This window comes from Magnolia sinica, chromosome 11, assembly GCF_029962835.1.
Source record: "Magnolia sinica isolate HGM2019 chromosome 11, MsV1, whole genome shotgun sequence".
In the NCBI taxonomy this organism is placed as follows: domain Eukaryota; kingdom Viridiplantae; phylum Streptophyta; class Magnoliopsida; order Magnoliales; family Magnoliaceae; genus Magnolia; species Magnolia sinica.
Window position 1 is genome coordinate 28,624,928 of NC_080583.1, and position 10,627 is coordinate 28,635,554.

Below are 10,627 nucleotides of genomic sequence, written 5' to 3' on the forward strand. Positions count from 1 at the left end.
CACCAGGTTGTAAGGAAAGCGAGACTTACACTTTGATGTTATGGGTATTTCTGGCCGAGCATGTTTGCTGATTGTGACCAATATACTAAATGTTGTGAAGCATGTCAAAAACATAGGGTGATATAAGATATGCTTACGACCGAATTGCATCCTATTATCAAACCTTGACCATTTCAAGGATGGGCTATTGATTTGACTAGGAAGATTTACCTTCTGTCATATGAGGGGCACATTGTCATTATTGTGGTGACCGATTATTTCACCAAATGGGTATAAACAAAGCTGATGTTAAGAACAAATTATCAAGGAATTATTGAGTTCATTTAGACTAATATAATCCTTTGATTTGAAATTCTTAAATTGATCACGATAGATCGCGGAGCAGCATTTTGATCCAAGCAGTTCAAGGCGATGGGTGATTAATACAAGATCAAGTTAATGCATTCATCACCTTATTATGCTCAAGCTAATGGTGAGGTCAAGGCTAGTAATAAAGTTATTAAGAATATTTAACTAAAAATAATTTATGAGAATCCTATACAGTGGCATCTTAAGTTGTCAGAGGCTCTTTGGGCGTATCATAATTCATTTTGTACAAGTACAATGATGAGTCTATTTAGATTGGTATATGGACATGATGTTGTGTTACTATTAGAAGTGTTGTACCATTATTACAGGTAGTATATCAAGCTAATTTGACCCTAGCCAAATTCAGATAAGCTATGTTAGTTGAACCTACAGGCTTAGATGAAATTTGGCTAAAGGGTTTGGATTTTATTATGATAAAGAACGTTAGCGTTGCTCGAGCTTCAACAAAACAGTGAAAAAGAAGCTTTTCGTGAGGGCGATATGGTTTCGAAAGTACTATTGCCTATCAAGACTAAAGATGTTGCATTTTGTAAATGGTCACCTATATGGGGTAAAAGTTCTTCAAGGAGAAGCTTATGTTTTTTGAGACATAGATGAACGGATGATAAAAAATCCGGTCAATTGTCAATTTCTAAAAGTGTACCATTTCAGCTTATGAAAATATGGAAAGATTAGGCAAAAAATGGTTATAATAATCACAAATGGTACGTAAAGACCGAAATCGATTGAGAAACATGAGTAAGTAGAAATATAAAATTATAGTAATAGCTAAAGCAAGAAAAACACGGGCGATTGGCTGATTACATCTATATTTAAAAATAACAACAGTAATGAATCAGTCGTCCGTTGGTGAAATTTTAGTAGGATCGACAACCAAAGGTAGAGCTCGGTTGGAGCATTAGGACAATATGGCTTGAAATATCTGTTAAAAGGAAGATTAGTATCATTTAATCTTTCCTTTTAATGCTGTCATTTATTAAAGGTCCTATTAAAGTGAGCATATTTATGTCTCTTATATGCCTCTTCCATCTCCCAAGAATACTTAATAGGTGGGATCCTTGGCTAGAGTCTACGATAACTTTCGCCAAAGAGGAAGTACCGAAAGCAGTTTGACCAGATGTTGAAGATAGAGCATGGCAATGTGTTACAAGAGGTCCAAGTTCAGAAATTTTTGAAATGATTGAAGGAACTATAAGTGATGAGATTGAAGCATTAGTTGGAACCATCTTAGCTGGATCTACTACTATGGTCTTCTAACGCTTTGGTTCAGGTTGAATTAGCTTAATTGTTTTTATTAAAGAAAAAAGTGTCGATCATATTTATTGGTGTTAGAGATGGGACAATCAATGTGGTCGATGTTGCCTTCATTGATCGTATTTTTCTCTGGACAGAAGGCACAACTGATTAAGGAGTAGTTAACTTCTTGGTGCTTTCTTTATTTGTTTCTTTTTCTCGGCTGTAAGTTTTTTTACCTTTGATGAAGAAAAAAGCTGGTTGATTATTAATTCATGAGACCTTCTAATCAGAGTCCCATAGTAATTTTTCCAACAGAAGTGGAATGATTATAGCTACAACGAATGATTAGTGAAGAGAGGGAGTGGAAGAATAACTAACGGACTTAAATCATTTATGGAGAGTTTGGAAGATGGTGACTGAGTCCATGACTGGTCGATGAGTTAGAGGTTAGTTACAATTATGGTGAATGAACGGAAAAAGGGATACCTTTAGCCAAACCAAACTAGTGTGTAAGAATATTGATGTAGTATTGCTCAATGTCGGTCTTGTCATTAACACTCGTATCTATAGTGTCGTTATATGGTAAGTCTTTGCAGATTAAATATCTTTTTCAAGCCGCATCCCTAAGGTTTATCGATTAGGTGTCGGTCGATTCATATTCTTTAGTGAACCATGACGGACTGAACTTCTCATCCTTAAAGGGGCAAAAAATATGATTGGACTTGTTGAGGTGAAAGAAAGAAAGAAGTTTATACATTCAACAAAAGAACAGTTAATTTTGGAGTAGAGGATATTATAATGGGTGAATGAAGTGAATTCTATCTTTGCTGGAGAGGATTTTCCAAAATATTTGTAAAATCATGTTTGGATAAGCCAAATAGGCCTACCAAAGTGGTAGAATCCTTTTGTGGTTGCTTCATATATGCTACGGTAAAGATGGTCAACTACAAAAGGGGCAAATGCCCTTGAGCAAGCGCCTCAGCCAAATGAATATATTCCTTGGTGATTTATGGAGCACTCACACATAACAAAAATTGGTAGATCCACATCAATAGGAACACAATATATTCTTGTTTATCAAGCTCATCCCGAGATTTGCATTGAAGAGGCATAAAGGTAGAATATGCCTTGTTGGTCTTATCTGAGAGAGTGAAGGGATGTGAATTTTTCAGAGTAAAGCCTAGGTAGACAGGTTCCCCAAAGGGTCGGAGGTGAGTGAATGCACATACATTCATGAGCGATGGACCCATGGGGCCGCATTCGAAATGAAATGTATTCGTTGATCGACTCCAGAAAGTTAATGTTGCTACAACAAGGAATGAATTGGCTAGATATTCGTGCAGTGACAATTTGATGCATTCATAAATTCATGCTTACTTCCATGTATCGCCATGTTGTGCTTCAATGCGAGTATACCATTTAGCCCATCCATTCATCGGTTTTAACTATGCTCATGGAGACTTGAATACATCGGAGGGGTCCAGAAGATTGTCTGATTAGACAAGTAAAACTTTATCAGGGCACTTCGGGAAGCTGGGCTCGATTTTATGAAGTTATTCATAGGTGACTGTTGGATAAAAGCAAAACTTTATCAGGGCACTTCGGGAAGCTAGGCTCGATTTTATGAATTTATTTATAGGTGATTGCTGGATGAAAAGAATGATCAAGCATAAAAACTGCAGTGTTTGGTTTGGTTGGAGTGTTGAATAAGAGATCACTAATCACTCTGTACGATAAGAGATCAAGGTCTTTGATGAAGGATTCCAAGTGGAGGGAGGGAATAGAAGAAGTGGAAGAAGATGCAACCATGATGAATTGATGAGAGGAAATCAGGAGGAGTTTAATGCAAGAGAAGATGAGTGAAAGGGGAGAAGCATCGACTTAAGAGTTGTTTATGTATCGGCCGTGATAGGTATGCATTAATGAAAAGGTTATCATGGCTCCTCGTATAATACGATTTTATGCTATTTATCTCATGGATAACCTAGAAGCATGAGACAAATGATGTCTCTTGATACGACATCAGTTAAGTAAAATCAATGGAGAAGCAACATGTGGTGCAACAATCGATTGCGTTTGTGATGTTAGGTAATAAAATAACGTCATTGTCAAAGGTGAAGCGATGTGGGGTGCAATGTTGTACCCCATTTTTGGTTATTTTGAGATAGCCAATAGGAGGACAACACGTGGCATTGCATGAGGAATAAGAAGTGGATAAAAAGATCTTCAATGATTTAGAGCATTTTTTTCCTGATTGCTGATGGTGTAAATCTTGTTCTACATGTCAATAAATGGTCTACGGAGTATCGTGGTCGATGTACAAGAAGTACGATTGAGTGGTTGAAATGAAAGATGTGGAGCGCTGTCGAACTGTTTAAGATATAAAAGGCGACCGAAGGTAATAAAGCCTTAGCCAACAAAAGTGGAACCGTTATAAAGGGAAACATACTAAAAGAAGAATTTAGAGAAGACAAGAATCTAAAAAGGCTTTTCGACTACTATAATTGTTGTAGTAATGGAAGATGGATTTGGAAGAATAAACTACATTAGAAATCTATACATTGTAGAGGAATTAACAGAGCAAATCGTCTCACACCAATAAAACTTAATAAATCTATCAATTTACTTTATCTCAGCCTATCTTAGGAATAACAATAATCAAATAGGGGTGATTTTTATGTATAATTTTTAGTTATAATCAACTCTACCCTCATTAAGAAGATTTATTCTTTATCTAATATTAAGTAGTTCTTTTAATAGATGTATTTTTATAGTTGCTTCTAGTGATTGATTGTGAGTATTTTTTTTTTCTTTTCTTTTGTTTGATTTGCATTGGTATTTTGAATGTCCTTTCTTATAAAAGGCACAACGTTACCCATATTTGGATGAAGAACCTCACCCTTCAATTATCTTCTGATTGTTATCAAATTTTACAAATAGCTGATTAAGTGATTGATATTATAAAAATTTGAATGTATCTATTTATTTTGGCACTTGGGTCAAAGTTGATTGGTTTGGATCGATCTGCTGTATTAATTCTAGCACGGCCGCATAACAGAAAAACAAACCTCATGTCGAACGATTGCATCCTGATCTGTCGGCCGTTGATCAACGGTGGGGATTGTTATACACCAATTCCGTCATGTATATATACGAACGTTTCTCTTTCAAATAATGTGCCGTTGCTAAAGTTCTACCGCAAAAATAAAACTCAAAAACATCACTAAAGCACATAACATACATGAAATATTATCATAGCATAATAATAACTATAATAAAATTATTGAAATCTCCCATGGCCAAGCATGTGAGGAGATGACACGTGGCATTTGGATATATCTCTCTCTTTTGAATTTCACGCCCAACAATTTCTTTTTTCTTTCTTCATAATAGAAAATTAAATTAGATCATTTTTACTCTTATAATGCCAATCAGGATCACTAGAATACGTCACCACGTGAGGCCCACATGAAAGGATGGTTAGATAATCAGGAGCGTCTATACCATACGAACTACCTTGAGTGGTCCAACATCCAATAATAATACCAAAAGGAATTTCTTGAGTTGAGCTCAAGCATTAGTTTCTTACGGAATAGTACCCAAAATATCAACGGTTCCGATCATCCCACAATCCTTGCATATGGGCCCAGTTCGACAACATGTTGATGACTCTGATCTGTGAGGTAGGCAAAACGAACTCTATAAAAGATTATCATCTACAAACAACACAATACGCTTTTATTTTACTCCTAATAATTTTAGGCTAATTAGTCTATTTTCTTAAGTTCTTGAAAACCCAGTTTCTAAATTGCATGTAAATAATCTACATTTATATATATTTTTAAATTATGAAAAAATTCTACATTTTTCTTAAAAATCTCAAGTTAGAAGGAGAGTGTGTGTAAATATTTCACATAAATTTATAAAATTCATACTGATTTTGCCAATATTTCATGATATTAATACCAATCCATGTGAATTAAGAAAACCAAATGCCTACTTATGCAAATGTACAATACTATTAGTTTAGCATGCCAAAAAAATTCATGACGGTTGGACCACCTTTCAACGTCACCTTTATTTTAGACTGCAAAAGTAGCATCTGGCCCACCTCGCATCCAAGCCTTTCACCAAATGCGTCACCAGACCAGTTCGCTCAAGTGTCCCAAACAATAGCGGGCCGTCAAAACTAAAGAAAAATAATAATAATTATGAAAAGTGCCTGCTCCAATCGGGTGCATACAGTGAACGGATATCATTTAGCAAAAAATTAAAAAATAAAAAGGATTTGGCCCCACATGAGGTGAGCATGATGGGATATTGTTATGGTGTGGCCCACATGATGATTCAATCTTCGTCGTTTTTTGGGCTATTTGTTCTTTATAGTGGGTCTGAGCTTTTGAACGGATTGGATGGTGTAAATGGATTGATATTTACGAGAGCTTTATGATGCATATGAGACCTATAAAAAGCTTGATTAGGATGGTAATCAGTTAAGCTATAGTTTTAGTAAAAAGTTGTAGGCTTGAGAAGCACTCATTATAATATTATTTAGTGGTAAAGTAACACTCACACTAAGCAATGTTTGTTAACTAAATATAAATATATGTAACCCACGTTAGAAGTAATTAGAAACTCATGGAGAAATGATCTTGTCTGGCCCCACTTCTTTAGAAGTCATCTCCACCTCACCTTTATCTCATGGCCCACCTAAACTTCATGAGAACAATACCTTTACTTCCCATGGCCCACCTAAACTTCATGAGAACGATACGGAAAGCAACGCCCTACATTGCTTTTCCGTAACCCACTTCAACGGACGAGAAAGGGATAGTGTCTTTTGGTCCACGGTGCAAGTGGGGCCGTTGATTGATGATCGAGATCATTGATATGATGGGCCACGGTGTGGATGGAAGATTCTCCAAAAATCTCATGGATAGAAGGAATTTATCAATCTAATTTTGGGCCTCTTTAAGAATGAGTGTGGACTGTTCTATCTGGTTGTCGCCAATCGAGGGGTTTGGATTGTCTCATTGGGGAGTTTTCTTGAAGCGTGGTGGGGCAACCGCAGTGAGGCTCATGAGATTGACGGTCTTGATCTTAGATATGGAGTTGCTTTTGCATACTTGTTCCCGGGATACCCGTGGCCATATAAAATTCTTGTGGTGGGAAGCTATGTGGGGCGTACAAAGATACCCGTGACAAATCCACTCCGTCCATCAGTTTTTCAAGATCACAAAAGGACAGATATCCAAAACTCAGTTATTTTAAACAATTAATTGCACCACACCACACGAAAAAATGTTGATTGAACGCCTACCATTGGAAAATTTCCTGTGGTCAAAGAAGTTTTGTATCAGGAAAATATTCATGAATACAGTTTATCTGAGTGGTTTTAATCTTATGAACGGTTTGGATGTTACATAAACATCATGGTCGGCTCTAGGACGGTTTCAATGGTGGACACTTCTATTATCACTATTTTTATGGTGTGACCCGCATGGATTTTGGATCTACCTGATTTTTAAATTTACGTCTTATTGTGGTCTTGATACATTGATGGACGGAGTAGATTTATCACGTGAATCTCTGTGGGCCCACGTAGCTTCCGACCACAGAAACTTCCTGTGGCCAGGGGACTCAGGCAATTCGCATCCGGATAGTATACACGTCCTTGCATCGAGGATCATTTTAATTCCTCCAAAAGAGTAGTTATTTGATACCTTGCCAGAAAATGCACTCAGAAAATATACACGTGGCACTCATTAACTAAAATTCAACCGATTAAATTCGGTAACCCGCTGTTGCTAAGTCCCAATCCAAAAATCAGATTAATTGAATAATCCTAACGTCTGATCAGTGGACACTTGGTTGTTGAAATAGGACCACTGGATTTTAACAGCTCTAACCGTCCAATCAATGTCCACCAATCCGATAGTCAAATGATCAAATGAACTTAGTTTTTTATTCACGAAACATCTATAAAAAAATCCTATAAATTGGACAGTTAAACTTTAATTACGCATATACCACTTATGCAATTTCTAAGTGCCTGCACATCTAGCTATTGTGGATACAAGAAAGGCTATTAATAGACACAAGAATTCGCAAAAAGGCAAGAGAGATAGAGAGATTAGCTTGAGAGAAAAGAGATCCCTGTAAAATGATGTTGACGGGAGTATAAGAAGGCTTTGGTAAAGCTAATGGAACCCTTTATTTGGGTTGCTTTGCCTTTGGGATCTTAAGTGTTAGGTAAAGGTGGAATGTTGGATGGTCCACTGGTCCATTAGATTATGACATAACATATGCCTTCTTCAATAGTAATTTATTTCGATTAGAGCTATGAGTAGGTTGCAAGCTCCTTTGTGTCTTTTCATTCTTTCTTTTTCCTTTTTCCTTTTTAAAATTTTTTTTTTTAATCTTTTTTTAATTTTTTGAGCTGGTGGTCCACCTTAGGATGACTATTTGGATGTAGTAGTATGGGTGGTGAATTTGGGCCGTCTATTTCATTTGTTCTATTGTGGATGGTTTAAACTGGATAAATTGCGCCGAATGAATAAGCCTAGTCATCTGGTTCGTGGGTTTTCAAGTAGATGATGGGAATGATAAGGTCAATGGTTTGGATAATCAAATGGGAAAAGTGTATTGGTTGGACGGATAGGATTCTTCAATTGGTGGTGGGTGTGATTCTTAGAAGAATTAGCCAGATTGATGGTCCTGACTCACTAAAAATATAATCACGTGTAAAGTGGAGACAGCTTTGTAGGTTAAGCTTAACCAACAACGTGGTGTGTTGGGACCCTTGTCATGTATGCATGACATCAGTCTGTCCATCACGTGAGCTCCCGAATGTCCGAATGTGCTTCGGACGCGGATTGCCTGAGCCCCGGGCACACGAAGTTCCTGTAGTCGTAAGCTGTTTGGGGCCCAGAGAGATACTTGTGATAAATCTAATCCGTCCATCAGATTTGCGAGACCACAATTGGGCAAAAAGCTAAAAATTTGGCAGTTCTAAAACTCATGTGAGCCACACCACATGAAACAGTAGGAATGGAAACATCCATCATTGAAACCGTCCTAGAACCGACCATGATGTTTATATACTATCCAAACCGTTCAAGGTTATTTACACTTAGATAAACTGTAGACACAACATCCTGAGACAACTACTGTGGACTCTACAAAATTTCTAATAGTGGGCTTTTAATCTCTGCTGTTTCATGTGATGTGGTCCACATGAATCTTGGATCTGCCTGATTTTTAGATTCGTGTCTTATTTTTGATCTTTCAAAACTGCCGGACCGAGTGCATTTTTTACGGGTATCCCTGTGGGCCCTGCATAGCTTTCGACTTCCTCTGCCCCGGGGTACAGGCAATCCGAAACCCGCTGCTTGGCGTAAATAAATAAATAAATAAGATAAAAAACAAACAAGCAAATTACGCCGAACAAAGCTCACGTTGTCTCACAGTATATAATCGTGCCTAAAAACCTCCAAAATCATGTGGTGTGGCCTGGGGAAGAACCAACTGTAAGAGTTGTCATGTGAATCATCCTCAAAATTTTAATTTAACTAGAATATTTAGTTATTATGTATGTGGTTCTTTGTTATACCAATATTGTGGACACCCCACATCAGGTCAATAAACTTGATTTAATAGAACCCTAATTAATCTAGGCCATTAAACCTTGATCGAAACCCCCATCCATATCCAAAATCTCAATCCAAACCCTAAACTTAGTCTAAACCCTAATCTAAACCTTAGGAAACCTTAAATCCCACTTAACCTAGTCCAAAAAATCCAACGAAACCTTAAACTTAGTCCCAAACTTAAACCCTAAAAAAACCTAACTTATAAAGTCAACCCTCGAGTCAATCCACCTTGTATGCCCACATAGCTTACCCTTTTAACTCATCTTATCAAACCAAGCCCATAACACATTTTGGCTCAAACCCATTCTAAAGCCCAATTCAAAAAAGAGGGGAGATAACAAGGTAACTTCAGAGAGCCAGACTTGTCCACATGCCCATTCCGAAGCTGAAGGAAAAAAGAAAGGACAAGTGGCACCCAGGGTGTCGCTTGCCACGTGGCACTATCCATATTTCGGCCAACTGCTCACTCGTGTGTTGCTGTTCTCTCTACTTATTTCATGCACATGCAAAATCTTAAAGTTACTCCGATGCCCCTTCGTTGAGCCAAATATATACCTTATGCCATCTAAACCAACACATAAAATCTTGCCACATGGCAATATCAAATTTCACCCATCTAAACCTTTTTTTAATCTCATGTTTTGTAGGAATTACCAGAAAATTGTACTAGAGGGCTATAAATACTCCCATTCTCTTCATATTTCAAGCATCTCACTAAGATCCAAGCACCCCCAACCAATCCTCAACAATCCTGGGGCATCCTAAACCTCATTTAGCCATCTCCCACTAAGGAGAGTGAGAGTGAGGAAGAGTGCCTAACCCAGGTCCAATCCTAACACTAAAATCTTAAGGCAACCCAAGTTTAATTTAAGCCACTCGATGCGATCCTCCCCCCCTCCATTTTTTTTTTTTTTTTTTGTTGAAGCCTCGTCTACTCCATAGCATTTGCATAGCATAATATTCATCTTATAATTCAACACACTTTTCACCAAATTGGCTTAGAAGTATGCTTTGAGGCTTGCTGATCTAATTGGAGCCTGGCCAATAGAAAACCTGCCAATTATTTCACATTTTTTCACAAGCATTTCATACATTCATATACAAGAGATTCATATACAAGAGCTGAATCCTCACCCTCAAGAACAATCAGATCTGGTGAAGTAGAGATCATACATTTGTACGGGCAGAGCGAGCGCTTAATACCTTCCCTCTTTATAACCGGCGTCCATTACTTATAATCTTTGATCATAGAACAAAAGAGTCATTAACGGTATTCCTAACATCGGAAACCAATAGTCGCACAACATCCTAATCACATTAACCACTCGTTCACCAGCTTATATAAGTGGTACTTGGGTTTCAAATTACTT